At 42.6% G+C, this 15,277-nt stretch overlaps 1 protein-coding gene across 1 annotated transcript in view; it reads right to left on the minus strand.

The window, feature by feature from the left end:
- The window catches only part of LOC104149672 (acyl-coenzyme A synthetase ACSM4, mitochondrial), an 85,589-nt gene extending 72,374 nt beyond the window's left edge, over positions 1-13,215 (minus strand). Inside the window, exon 1 of the mRNA XM_068908502.1 lies at positions 13,024-13,215. The gene's annotated coding sequence lies outside the window, so the exon portion shown is untranslated. The remainder of the gene's footprint in view (positions 1-13,023) is intronic.
- Positions 13,216-15,277: the final 2,062 nt, after the last annotated feature.

Raw genomic sequence — 15,277 nt, forward strand, 5'->3', positions numbered from 1 at the left:
TCACTCTCTTGCCAGCCTATCTTCTCCACAGCCTGTCTTCCTTGCTTGGTTGTTTTTCCCCCAGTTGAGGCTGGCAAATCAAGTCCTTTGGGAAAAGAGCAGCTCTGGGCTTTTTTGACACTTAGACAACTATTTTCAAGAGTGTCTGCTTTCACCAGCTCAGTTCATTCCCACTACACCTGTGCTTCTATTTCCAAAAGCATAAGCTACGCTTTACATCCGTCACTTTGTTAGGAAGGAGTGCCGAGCATTACATTTTCCATGGCTAAGTATTTCATAAAGTCCATATTTCACCTAGCCAGGATACACTGTTCAATCCAGAATGGAACACCACTCTTCCAAAAGGTCTCTTAAGAAACTAGGAAGATACTGAAGTAATCCTCTGCTCCTCCAAAACAAGAGGTCTCAAAACCGCAGTGATGGAAAATTGAGCACTTCAACTGCAGAGTGCTTTCAGGGCTGGGAGAGCTGTCACGCTCTGTTTGGACTTGAAATTAAATAAGTATATCTGGGCCCTTGATCAGAACTCTTTACACTTATTTATGTTAAGGTGATCTAGGAAGAATAACTACTAAGACTTCTCAATGTTGGATGACAGAATTCAGCTCCAAGAATATAGTGAGTTATCCTGGAACACTTCCTATATTAATTTTCTCCAAAGCTAGCCTGATTTTTTGAAACAATTGAGTCATTCTTTTTAAACAGAGGTCAAAACAGAAGAACAACATGTTGTTTTCTTTCAACAACTCATATGTGTTTATGGTACATCTAACTTCTAACTAGATTTGGGTAGTGTTGCATCCAACCTACTGAAGTCTGACTTTCTGTACGGATTTGTGAAGGAACATAAATCTGGTGAGTTATTATAGACTCATTTTTATTTAAAATCTAATTTTACTTCTGGAGACTAGTGCCAATTCACATAGTAACTGCATTTTAAGAAGCATATTTACAAGATACAATCATTTGAAAATGCTTTTAAATGTAAAAGCTTCATCCAGACTGGAAAAACATTCACAGAAGAAAAACAAAAAAATGGAAATATGCATTAACTGCGGTTCAATTCCTAACAGAAACTGAGCAACTGCTGAGCACACAGATCCAGTTTCCACGGGAACCAAAGCTGGCTCAAACCCTTAACGAAATTAATGAACATTACAGGCACTCAGAATCATTCAGGATTGGACTACTGTGTTCTGACCTAAATGTAAAGAGATACTAAAGATGATCAGTTAACTCTACTGTAAGCGGCTTTTTCACATGCATCCTAACAACAGCATAGCATTAGCGCTAAAGAGTTTGGCACAACTTCTAAGAAAGTAGGAGCTGCCCTGTAGCTGTAACCCTCTGCATCATGCCCAGTTTTGATGAAGGACTCGGGATATTTTATAGTATCGCATAATACACATTCGAATAGCTGGGAGTAGGACAACTATGGTTAAAGGCAGCTGTTTCATAACAGAATTTATCTTGTCAAGATAAAAATTAAATTGTTGGGGTAAGTTTTCAGAGTAATGCTTGGGGATTTAGCTCTATGACTCATTAGAAGTGACTTCCTTAAAGCCTTTCATGTTTACTGTGGAATACTCGCTGTTGCTCAATTGCGACTTTTCTGTCATCTCGCCTCTCCATCGGTTATATCAACAAACTCCTTGCAAAACCATCTTTGTGCTTTCATTCTGCATTAAAGGTACCCTCCAGCCTGGGTCATCAAGTCATCAGAGGGACTCTGACATTGTGCACAGCCCTCTCTTACCTCCACAGGAGAAATATCTTGCAATGCCTTATAGAAAGCTGTAGCACAAATCTGTGTGTGAATGTTACTTGGAAGGTAGTTTAAGGAAATACAGATTTTTGGTACAGATGATTCACTGATAAACAGATCTTTACAGCTATATATATATATATGTATGTGTATATATATATATTTGATATATATGGGACTTACAATACTACATGCAAGAATTGTTCTTCAGATGGGTACAAGGACCAGGTTCTCAAAGTCACTACAGGCTTCTTATTCCAAAACGATTAAAAATTTCATTTCAGAGGGTCATTAGTTCTCAAGAGCAGGAAGGGAAAAATTCATCTTTAAGGGTGATCAACTCTGCTACGTATATCTGAGTCTGCAGACAGCCTGGTGCTCCAGATCAAAGCCCCGTGCTAACTGTGCTGTTTATTTGAACTCATTAGCTGTCAAGCACATTGATGATTTCAAGTGTCATCATTGCTAACTAGGTCCTTGTTGATCTAAAAAAGTCCAAAAACTATTTAAGACACAATCAGTAAGAGAATCCAAGCAGGGCAGACCTCTGTGAGCAGAGCTTGGAAAATAATCTCTTCTCCAAAGCCCTGGTCCGTAAAATTCGGCGCAGTGCAGACAGCCTTTGCTCACGGCATGGCATCCATGTCTCAGGAGACACAAATGTGAATAAAGTACACAGATTTTACTGCTCGAAGATGCTACTGTCTGACACAGTTGCTCACTTGTCCTTTCACCCTCTGTTTTGGTTTAAAGATAGAATTTCTTGCTAAATAGCCTAATGATAACTTCTTTGGCATATTCCAATATGAGATCAGAAAAAACCCAACCCAACAACAACAAAAACAACCAATAGGGAATCGTACACCATTACTAATAGATAATTAAGAAGCATGACCAATTAAAGTCTAACATTACATCAGTCACATGACTGAAATGGTACAGGAGGGTAATTAATAGCAGACTATATTATTGCAACACTAATTCAGTGCAATCATATGGGAACACTGAAATCCCTGAAATGTGAGAAGAATTCAAAAGCCAGCTGATATGGCTGAAAATCAGCGCTTACTGAATAGGTTTGCAGACATGAATTATGCTGAAAAGCTGGACAGCAGCAAACTCCCTGTCATTCATTTCATTACACTCTTTCTCCTTGCACATCCCCTCCCCTTCCCAAACACAGACAGACTTCCAGTCAATTTTCTAGCAAAATTCATATCCTGTTCCATTTAAATACACTACTGTCTCTTTTAGCTAGCACTAACTCTTCAGTGCAAGAATTGTCTTCTCTTTCACTGGTTTTAATAATACTTAGGAGCAAACAAATTAATCTTCAACTACCGTGCAGAAAAGATGCAGTGCATGCCAGCTTGCCAAGTGACGAGCTAACGGTGAAGATGAGGATCAGTTGATACGGCCAGGGATACACCCATGATTTAGAACAATTTTTATTACCTTCCCTTTGTTAAGCAACCATATCTACTTATTAGTACATAAAATGGAACTCTAGAGCTCTAGAAAGATACAGTATTTTAATCTAATTTGGTCAGAAGCAAGAATCTGAACCAAATCACTGACTTTTTGTCAAGGTTAGAAAAATATCACCCGAGCCACAAAAGGAAGATAGTGTACTAAAAGATCAGCTGGGCTGGGAGATTTTGTTCATCAGAAAATTCAATCATTGTAGGCCTCAATGAATTTTAAAGCAACTAACTTGGGCTTACTTAAACACAGTTCTGCCTTTTCAGTCTATATTCCTTTACCGAGCTCCTCCTACTACTTTGGATGTGCAGTACGGCCTGTTGGAAACAGCTATCCGTGAAGACAGGGCTTGCGATAAGTTGTTAGAAGGAAGGTCTTTTCAGAAAACGTGAATCTTCCTAAACAATATATCTGTCACTGAATCATTTCCACACCCTCTTCTACACATAAGATTCTCCCTATTATCATGCCCAAATGACAATTTAAGTGGTAGCAACCTGGACTACTTTTTTTTTTTTTTTTTTTTTTTTTTTAAATTCTCAGCTCACGTTGTCTTTCCTCCAAACTGCAGCCCACTCTCAAGTCTTTGCAATACTAAACAGGGATTGTTATTTAGTAAGACAGAATTAAGGCTTCAGCTCTGGAAATAGGTGTGTACTTGTTACTTTACAAACATATCCTACACAACATTGCCCCTTCTGACAAGGGAAGGATCTTTACCACCAGGTTTTGGATCCAAGCCTACTAAAGACGTGACAACTCTTGCTTGCAATGACCTTTGAATCAGCTTCCAGCTCTCAACTAAAGATACAGGCCACAGCACCTTTTGCAGGAGTCTGTTTGCAGTGATTTCTAGATCAGATAATTTTGTTTTCTTGGGAAGTTTCCCATTCAGTTGATACTACAAGGTTTCAGACAATTCATACTGTGAGATGAGAAAAAGAGACAAAAATCCATATGCCACCTTATAATGCTGCCGCTGTGCCAGAGGTGCACTAAATGACATCATATCACACATACAAAGAAGGCCAGCTCTGCTAGATGATTAATATTGCAATTCTTAAGAAACCCTATAAGCAATAAGCTAAAGGAACTGTGCAGAACTGTGCTAAACACGGCAGGGAAATAAGCTGGACCAGTTTACACTGCTTCAACTTTCAGGATGGTCTGAGATACGAACTGAAATGAAAAGGGCAGTGGCAGTTACTCTTTGGCTCAGTAAGTCTTCTAATACCATTGATGGCAAGTTATAGCATGTGAATGAAAGCAATCAATGCTAGCTAAAGTTATTAGAGAAAACTTCCATTATCGCCTACAATGTCACATTGAATTAACCAATTAATTACCCAGTTGCATACATACGTTTTGCAACATCTTTTACAGCACTTGATACCACCCGATGAAGCCTTTTATGGTCCTGGACTTATACAGTGGTTGTAGACTAACAAGGTTGGAGGCAGTATCCATGGGCATCCATGAACATCTGTCTCCAAGGAAACTGCATCTGGAAGCCAATATTAGCTACTATGGTAATGATCAGAAGGACTGTAGCCAACTTTTGATTTCTATTGCTTCCTGACATCTCCCCAACTGTCAAGATCAGCTTCTTATAGGCAAAAATTCTTCATTCCACTAACTGACAAGCTCTGTGCCAGTCCTCTGCTCACTATACAGGCTGTTCCTTACCAATCACAGCTAGAAGAGGGCATTTTATCCTTTTTCTGTTCCAGAAATACAGTTAACGTGGAACATAGTTAACATGGGGCAGGGATCAAATAATCATCTACACAGTAAAAATGAGAGGAAGTATTTTGTCAATATGAAGCCACAGCAATGCTATTCACTGTGACATAACCAAGATCCTGATAGGTGACAGGTCACAGCAACTGTAAGCCAAAGGGAAACAATAATTTTCAGAAGGCAGGTTTTGCTAGTAGAAATGCTGTCTTCAGAAAGGCTCTGCACCAGTATTTGCAATCAGTGAATACATACCTAAACACATATAAGCTATTTGTGAAATTAGGATCTAAAACACTAACCAGACTAAAACACTCACTAGATTACTGATGCATCACACTCTTCTGAGTACATTTTAAGTTTATCTTATTTTTTAGCAGCATTGCATGAAACCATACACACACTACACATGAAACAAGAGCACAGCAGAATCATTGGTTTATTTGGAAGTTTAGTGGCATTGCAGTACATTACCAAATCCATGTTCTCACTAAATCAAACATACCACATTTTAGATTGGCATTTAATACAGATACTCTAGCCTGCAGGAATAATAAATGAAACTAATTAAGTTTAATAATTCAAGAGAACCTAGTATGCTTGATTGCTACATAAATGCTAATTATCTTTCTCCTTCTCTTCCTAATCCCCCTCACCACCACACATGCTACACACAATAAATAAGAATTATTCTGGAAACATCATCAAACGTAAAAGCAGTAGGAAAAATTGTAACCGCGAAGCCCTTTCAACACACAGAAAACATACTAGGTCAGATTTTCAGCTGGTGGAAGCTTGGATAAAATCCTACACACTCTTACAGAGCAAGCCTGTTTTCATAAGGAGCCAGCCCAGTTATAGAACAGATTTATTCTCTTATACATCCTCACATCAGAGAAATAGGACTCATAAAGCTACCCAAGACAGCTATTCCTAAATCCAAGTCCACTAGCTAGACAGCAGCAAAGATTTAATATATTGGAATAGCCGTACCATTTGGATCTCATGTGTTTGCATGTGGTAATTTTAATGAAGATTTACTTCATTCAGTAGAGGAGAAAGTTTGAAAGCATGAATATTTCTAAAGAATTAGCTTTCTCCTCTTTCCCCACATTTCCCCACATTTCCCAGTCTGGGTTACTATTAAAACACAAGAATAACCTGTACCTGTTTCTTGGACTGCCAGGCACAAAACTCACCTGGTAAAACCTTCTTTTAATTTTGTCATCTTCTGTCAGGAGCACAGGGCTCAAGAGGGAAAGGACACACGTGAAGAGTTTGCCCTGGATATAGGTTACACAGTGCAAAGCACTAGCACCCATCCGCACAATACGCGGGGCGTTTCTTTTTAAGAAAGAATGAACCACTGAATTCCAAAAATGAAAGAGTTGCAGCTACATCTATTTTTTTTTCTTCCCCCTCCTTCCAAACTCTAAGCCAATGCTTTTTTGCTAAGGTGAAAAGTTAAGGAAAATACTCTTTAACAGATGATTAATTTCCTTTGCTTTTTATTTCCTTTGCAGTACAGTGAAAATCTTTAGAGCCAGAGGTTGACTTAGATTACCTTACTAACTAATAAAGGGAGTTTTGTACAGGTTTTTAATTAGGTCGCCTAAAGCTAATTCTTCCTTCATTATTTATGGTTCTTTTTTCCTATGGTGTAATTACCACCAGTAACTTTCTGTATGGGTGCACAGAGAGAACAATACATCAGTGAGAAGCAGAGACATTTCTTCTTCTTGCATAGGCATTTATACCTAACAGTAGTTGTGCCAAAAGAGGCATGGTATGTGCAAACATCAGCTTTGCTCTTCTTCACATCCTTCTTTTGCTGGGATATCTACAAGAGACAATAACGAGGCAGGGGGCTGGGACACCCAATGTAACTGTTATCATAGTGTTTCCTCTCTCACTGCCTAAATCCATTTGACATCGACAGTCTGACTGGAAGCCCTTCTGGGTAAGGTTACTCTCACTTGCATGCTGCATAGTATGCTGCGTCCTGGCCAGCAATAAGGGGCTCTCAACACCATCATTAGAACTACCATCATCTTTCATTTGTATAGTAAGTACAAAATTTGCCAGGTAGAACACTGAACAAACAAGGCTGGCTCTCATATTCATGTTTGAAATCACTGGAGAAGTTAGGTTTTAGGTGTATATAGTGTAGTGTGGGATGTGCCAAGAGTTGCATAAAGAAAGTGAATTATTCATACACGTTTACCATTATTCATTTCAGATGAAATGCCTTTGCTTGGCTTTGTGTCCCACGTTTGCCAGCTTAACTCAGTGTCCCTGATGGCCGTAGTAAATGAGCAGACATCAGCCCAAAGCACATTTTAGACTTGCACCTCACAGAGGAGGGGTTGTGTGCTGCACTGAGGAACAGGCCGGGGGAAAAGAGTGCTGTGACACGTAAGAGAGGTCTCAAGGCCAAGCAGCTCTCAGCTTAAATTTCAAGGTGTCATCATCATTATTTACAGGCAAAGATGGCTATTGAATACATGCAAGTAGGATACAAGTGTGAAGAGTCCACATGCCACTAAATCAACGTTATTTCCCAGACTAAAAGGCTTTATTACTTGCCAACTTTTCAATTGTATCAACCACTGTCTATGCTAAAACATAGAGGGGCCCCATACCCTCTCCAGTATTCACTTTTGTAAGTCTATGGGACAGGCACTGCCATTTTGTGTATTGCACCTCACTGCAGTTTTGCTGTGCAGATTTCTTCCTTTTCTTTAGCCATGCCCAGACTGAGCGTTTAAGGCCAGTAATTACATATGCATAGCACATCCTCCTTCTATTGTGTACTATGCTTTTTGGAGTTTAATAAGCCTCTGGAAAAAATGGGTATTTCTGTTCAGTTACATTTGAATGTAATGAGTTTTTTCTTCTTTTGCAGAAATTGAATTAATTCACTCTTGCACCCTGATTGTACAGGTTTAGTGTTAAGTCTACCTGTGTGTATGCAAGAAAAAAAAAGAAAAGTAAGAGTTTGCAGTCTCATTTATTTGCATTGTAGTAGCCCTAGAAGCCCTGTCACCGACTACGTGAGGCCTTCAAACCCAAACAGCTCAAGAACATCATCACCAGCCAGTGAGCTCATAATCCAGTCTCACAAGGAGGTTTTTAAACTGTTTTTTATTTCACATTCAGGAAAAATATTAATTTTAGGCATGACTTTCACCATGTGCTTTATTAGCACGAATTGTAAGTAGTCTGATGCCAGTCCACTAAAAAAGAAAAAAGAAAAATACATACAACCCCCCCACACCACATTTGCTTCTTGCTTTCATGCACAGAAAAGGAGGGGAAGAGAGAAGAAAGGAAGGCAGGCTGGATGTTTGACCAGCTTTAAAATAACATATGGTACCACAGCTTCCCTGCAGGAACGTATAGGCTTGGTTTTCCACTCGAGGACACTGGCATGCAAGGTCCTTGCTGCAGCAGCGGGGAAGGGCACTGCTAAAGGCCTTTTCTTTACAGCCTGGATGCAAAGACAGAACTCAGGACAGTCAGCCCCACAGGACAAACAGCCTTCACAGCTGCATTGAAAAACATACATAGTAGCTTCTGTGCCACATATCCACTGAAATCCCCTCTCATTGCTCCAGCTACCTGCAACTGAAGTAATTGTCCCTGAGGCCACAGGTACAGCAACGAGTTAGTACAGACTTGTATGTACTCTGATAACTGGCTCTCTCTTTAGTCCTGAACTGCATGCTTCGATAAATTGTGACTAAAATGAGACAGCAGAGAGGTCAGAGCACAGGCTGGCCAGTAACAGGATGGACTTACTGTTTCCAGGAAATGCAGAGACTTGCTAGAGACCTTCCCAGTCCACTCAAGAGAGCTTTTTCCCTAGCTGGGTTTACAAGATTTAAACTTCCTAACTCCCAAATGCTTCTTGTTACATTCTGGTTGCTTGCCTTTTGTGAAACTCCGATACAAGGCTTTCACTGCTTGAAGTGGGTCAGATTGTCATGCAAGAGGTTTTATGTTTCTACAGGGAATTTCTCAGCAGGGGTTTGGATTCTCAGTAGTAGTATGTTACCCAGATTTTTCCCTCACTCTATCGCCAATAATAGGAGCTCTTGCTTTGGCAGTTTGCCTCAGCTAGATAGTAGCTCCTCAGATGTTTACATTTTGTATTTCTAGAAATCTGGTATTCAAGTCTTCATAAAACGCCACCTCCTCAGAACACGGAACGTATTTGTAAGACACGTCAACAAGAGACCTCCCCACTTAAACCGGATAGGCTAAAAGATAAATTCTTGCTACAGATTCTTACAGCCACATGTTTCAGGCATACTTCAAGAGAACAGAAATGATGAAAATTAACACAGAATTGTATGACACCTTAAGATGAAATACTTTGTTTTGCTCACAAAACACCCCAATCGAGAACTGTGACAACCAGCAACAGTCTTTCCTTCCTCAGAGAGCAGAGATAAGTACTAATGCAACAATTTACATACACACAGAAGACTTTAAAAATAGAAAAGTTGCACTTACACTATTGAACTCCGCGGACGTTCAACGCACAGCATGTTCTTGCCTACAAACATATAATCATGTGCTTACAGCACTCCTGGCAATCCTTATAATTGCCCTTAGTTGATTTACATGTCCTATTTTAAACACTAGAGACAAGAGCAGAAGTTGCCTGCAGGTCTGAATCCTTTTGAAAACACTGTATATCATGGCTGATGAGGTAGATGAAACAGTTCTCTGACAACATAACAGCAGGAAGGTGGTTTCCTTCAGTAGTCTGGCAGCTTCTATTACATACATCAACAACTAATTTGGACTACTGTAACTTCACTTAAGCCATATAGTTGGACTGGGAGAAAAATTAAGCCACTGTGTCTGTGCAAAGGCCTATTTGCTGCTTGTTGTGAAAAGGAGTGCCTTTTAAATACATATTGATGAATTCAGATTAGGCATGTGGACTACTACTCACTGGCAGAGAATATCAATAACGGGACAGATTCTGACAGCTTTACTAAAATGTTGCTGACGCAGTATTACTTCAGGCTTCTGTGGGGCAGGTACTACTCAGTACAAGCAAGGCTATCCAGAATCTAACCCAGTATTCGTTATTCACACATCAAATTCTGTGAAGGTCTATCCTTTAAAGTGCCAAAGGCATATGTAAAAGTAAATACAAGTAGAGAATTATGGATTTGATCCTGCACAACACCCAGTGCACACATTTTACTCCCGATTCAGAACATAACCTCTGCAATATCTGCTTAACTTTAAAATGCTTGCTTAAGTCTCAATTAAATTAGTGAGATTTAAATGCCATCCTTTGAATAGATGCTTCTGTTCAGTACGTTTCCTGGATCAGAGCCTTAATGTTTACCAAGATGGATTTTATTACTTATTGACTCCAAAAAAAAAAAACCACCCACCAAATCTTTTGATACCTCTTCATGCAAATTTTAATCACTCTTTCAATGTCAAATCTTTCGTTAGGCCCTTTCTGGGAAGCAGGATGAACAGGCCATTAGTAGTGCAGTCACCGACCAAAACTCCATTAGGAAAATGACACTTTTACTTCACTAGACTCTGACACACACGAATGTAGCCAATGTGAATTTTACAGTCTAAGTAAAAGCAAGAAGATACTGCAACAGCATTGAGCTTTGGAATGCCCTTGATAATTGCTCATCAGAGCTATAATTTGTATGTGTATGCTACAGTACAGTCTTATAGAAATGCCAAGAAGAGCGTCTGCTAAGTTTATGGTGAAGAAGGGACATGACACTATTTCATTTTTGCTACTATTATGGAATTTTTGTCAGAAGAAGCACTTGCCTCATTTGCATCCAGTGCAGGGAAACAGGTTATTCTTCACATGCATTTAAAATTGTACTGGGACAACTTGAACAATAAGTTTGCAATATTGAAACACTAAACAACTAGATAAGCCATGATAACAATTGCACAAGTTAATGCATACACTATTCTGTAGTATCCAGCAAAAATCTGCCAGCATTATAAAGTTGTTCTCTTGCATCCTTCTTCAAACACAGTTGATAAGGCTCCAGGGTACAAACTGGATTGCAGAGAATTCAAGTAACAGACACTACCATAAGGCGAAGGCAAAGCAAGAAAGATGGTAAGCAAGGAGAACAGTGATGAAAAGAGGAGAAATACCATCACATTCAAGTTATGAAAAGAGTGAGGCAGGAAAAAAAAAAACAGATTAAAAGTAGTAAATGGAAAAAAGCAACACAGATCTAATCTCTATTAAAGGACTATGTGGTTAGACCATGATGACTTGAAAGAGAGTTCACTTGAAGAGCCTGAACTGAAACAAAAGCTCTTCCGTTTATATCAGTACTGGAACAATAAGCAAGCCTCTGGGCAAAAATAGGAGAGCAAGACATATCAGAGCTGAAGTACAAGACCCACTGAAAGCGTGCTCAATCTTAGAAGTGAAGTATTTTCATCTAAAATGGTTAGTTATTGTAAACAGCTTTGTTTTAGGAGCTGTCTTTTGAGAAGCTACTGTACAAAAGTGCATACAGAAAGTAGAGATGCTTTTCTCTCCAAGCTTTGCCTTTAAAAAAAAAAAAAAAGGGGGAGGGGGATCAGAGAGCCATCAGCTCTTAAAAGCACACCCATGCATTTCAATGCCTTGCTGTACTTGTAAAAAAAAAAAAAAAAAACCATAATCGACATTATGAAACTCATCAAGAGCTGCTGAGTCTCTTATTGCAAAGCTGAAGTACAACCTGTGTGAGAATGGCAGAGATATCCCATCTCTATTTCATACATTCAGAAACACGGTCCTAGTTCAATTCTATTTACCCTAGGACTGCAGCAATTTCAATGTCTATGGCTAGACACATCTATATGGTTCTTACACGTCCAAGAGCAAGAAAAAATAACCTCCATGAATTTCCCTTCTCTTTAATAAGCAAGAAAATGCACCTTAATTGGTTTGGAGGTCGACAGCATTCACAAGTCAAAATGGCAGTACAGAAACTGCCAAATGGTAGAAGAGCAGAGACGCTAACCAGGATGCAGTGAACTTTGTGGGAGATGGTGATTGTTATTTTTAGGAATATTAAACTTCACAAGCATCAGTTCTCTGTGACATTGAGGCTAGCTGGCACAATGCACCAGCTTTTGCTGAAGAAGACAAGGCTAACGCACATTCATCACACCAGTTATGTGACTCAAGGACAGAAGTTGCGCATACTCAGCTCCAATACTGAGGAGCCATCCAGGGCCTGAAGCACCAGGGAAAAGGACAAACCCTCTTTACTCAGTGACCATGTCACTTCACAAAATAGAGACTTCTGGAATCCAGCCCCCCTCCCTCTTTCCCATCTCTGCTCCTAACTCCCCTAACGTGGCACTGGGGACTGCACCTCAAGCAGTCTCTCAAGTACCCCCTGGCACCTTGTCCTCTTCTCTTCAGCAGAATATTTGACCAAGCTGCATTACATCATGGTAAAGTTTCTGTTCATGGATTTTTCTGTAGTAATTAATTATTAATTTCTTTTTTTTTTCCTGCCATAAAACTCTACAAAAAACACTCTACCAGCAAGGGGATCTAATTCTAGCTTCTCGTTTCAGTCCAGCTAATTCCAGAAAATAAAACAGGAGCTAAGTAACCTACTCCCAAAGGATAGCATACCGAAGCACACGGTGGAAGAAGGAAAGGTCTCCAACTCCTTCCTTCCTCGGGCAGCAGGAAGCCACAAACTGGGCCAGGACACTCCCAGAGGGACAGCAGCAGGCACCGCTCGCCACCCTGCGCACAGGGCAGCGCGTCACCCACGGTGCCACCGCAGGGCCCAGCCGCAAACCAGAGCCCGCAGCAGGGAAACTGCATCCACATGCTACGCACGCTTCACTCCGCTCTGCCTCCTCGGCTACCGACGGAGGAGACAACTGCCGCGGGGCACCACCTGCGCCAGGGCCCGCGGCCTCTCGGGGCCGGCGAGCTGCGGGCACCGGAGCTCAGGGCCGGCACCCGCCCGCCGGGAGGCGACACCCGCGCCGGACGGACTTACCTCCCTCCGCCGCCACGGCCACGAGACGCCCACACCCTCCTGTGTCCGAGTCCTGGGGGTCCGGTCCGGTCCGGTCCGGTCCGGTCCGGTCCGGTCCGGTCCGGTCCGGTAGCAGCACCACCCCCAGGAGCCCCCACCCACCCGCCACCAGCGGCGCTGCCCGGGCAGCGCCTTAACGGCCGGGCCCTTCCCAGCATGCACCGCTGGCGGCGGTGCGGCCCCTCGGCCCGCCCCGGGCCCCGCCCGCCCGCCCGCGGCCCTCGAGGCGCCGGCGGCCGCGCTGGGGGCTGGCAGGGCCCAGTCGACCTCCTGAGCTGCCCAGGAGCGTTTGCGGATGCCATCCCCGCCCGGCCCGTTCCCTGCCTCCCCGCGAGTCCGGTCGTCCTTCCCCTGCCCCGCTGACGCCTTTCTGCTTTTTTGGGGGAACAAAACCGCTGGCCGTTGCCCTGAGGGAGCCCCAGAGCGGGTGGAGAAGCGGGGGAGCAGAAACATGCAAACGTTGAACTGCTCCCCAGGTCCCAATGCGCTTGTTATTTTCTCAGAAGGTTGAAAAAGAAGATCTTAGCAGAGAGGCCTCTTCAGCCTCTTGATCGGCGCCTTACGGGCTCGCATGCTGCGACGGGTGTGCCGACCCGTAATGGAGATTTAATGGCACCGTCCTGCAGACCTTTCTGATGTACCTGGGGGAATGCGCGTGCTCTGTCCTTGAAAGGCCTCCTCGCCGAAGCGTCTCGTTGCCTCTGTACGAGACAGCAATAAATTCAGTGACGTACTCGGCATGTCCAAATCCAGGACCAAGTGTAATTACACTGACGTGCATGAAGTTACACCGGAATTGATTTACCCCACTGAGTGAGGCTTTAGCTTACTGCCTGCACCCCTGTTGCCCTTCAAAGGAGTGTGCCCAGCTTGCCTCCGAGGACAGGTCCGCTCCCCAGCTCAAACTCAACCCCCAAAGCACGCACCGATGCGCAGGTGGCACTGGCCGCCCCAATCTGGTGGGAGGCCTCTGCCCAAGCTCACCTGGTGCCTTGGGAGGTTGTCGGCGTTGTGTTCGGGGCTCAGTAACCACCACTAAGCATCTCCAGGTGGGCTATGCAAAGCCTTCAGCACACCGGAGTAAGGCAAGTGAATGTGTTTCAGCTGTCTCTGAGACTGCACTTGTAAGAGGTGTAAATAAATAGACCCTGGATCAGATCTGGAGCTCTTTTATCACATGGAGTAGGAATTAGTGACCCAAAGAATCTCAATAATTGTGGTGGGACTGCTTCTGAGAGTCACTGATTAAAAAAATACATAGATAAAAAGGAAGGAAGCTTTGTTTCTGACTTTCCAGAACCTTGCTCTTTCTGGTAGTGAGGCAGCGTGCCCTTGGCTTCTTCTGATCAGTGGGACGTTCAGCAGCAAGCACCTTCTTTTGAGTTTCCGCGATATTTTCAAGAGTAGGAAAGAACTTCACTCCTTTTTGAGTACCACTCAGACAGAGATGAAAAGCTTGTGAGGGTGCCAATTATATAACCTGACTGAGCTGCCTTGTCAGTAGAGAGTTTTCCAGGATGCATTCTGCCTTCACAGGATGGAAATTCAGTTTTTATTCAAGTGGTTTGATTTGGTGGCTGCACTGTTTTATGCATTATGCATTATGTTATATGTAGATGCTGTGATCAATCAGAAACAATAACTGAAAGGAAGGTTCCTCAAATTAATTCTTCCAGCAGGATTTTACTGTGTTGAAGACTCTGTATCCCTTAGGTAGCATGCCAGCGAAACCATTTCAAGGCAAGGGTTGCGGCATACGGCACTGGAGACAACATATGCTTACACTGCATGACAGAGCCCAAAGCTGCGATGCTTGGACTGGCCCCAAGTAGGTGGGTTCCCACAGTGCAGTGGGCATACCAAATCTGGCCTGGGATTTGTATAGCCACATTCGTGCTATTTTACATCCAAATTAGTAAATCCTGTCTTTTGGCTTATGAGTTGGGCCCAGTACCAAGTCATACACAGCCATAGTGTGTCCCTGCCTAAAATGGCTTGTGTACAGTTGATTGTGTCACTCAGAGACAGCATTTCTCCTCTCCCTGATCGATGGATACGTGCACTGCATTACAGTGCCTTAGACTGGAAGGTCTTTGCAGGGGACCCTTTGCAGGGACAGTCCTTTGCTTACGAGTCCGGGTGGTGCCTTCCATCTTGTGACCTCACTGTTGACAGGAGAGCATGAGCGCTCCTGCAGTGTGAATAACGGCAGCTG

The sequence above is a fragment of the Struthio camelus genome, chromosome 15 (assembly GCF_040807025.1).
Source record: "Struthio camelus isolate bStrCam1 chromosome 15, bStrCam1.hap1, whole genome shotgun sequence".
NCBI classification, from domain to species: Eukaryota; Metazoa; Chordata; class Aves; order Struthioniformes; family Struthionidae; genus Struthio; species Struthio camelus.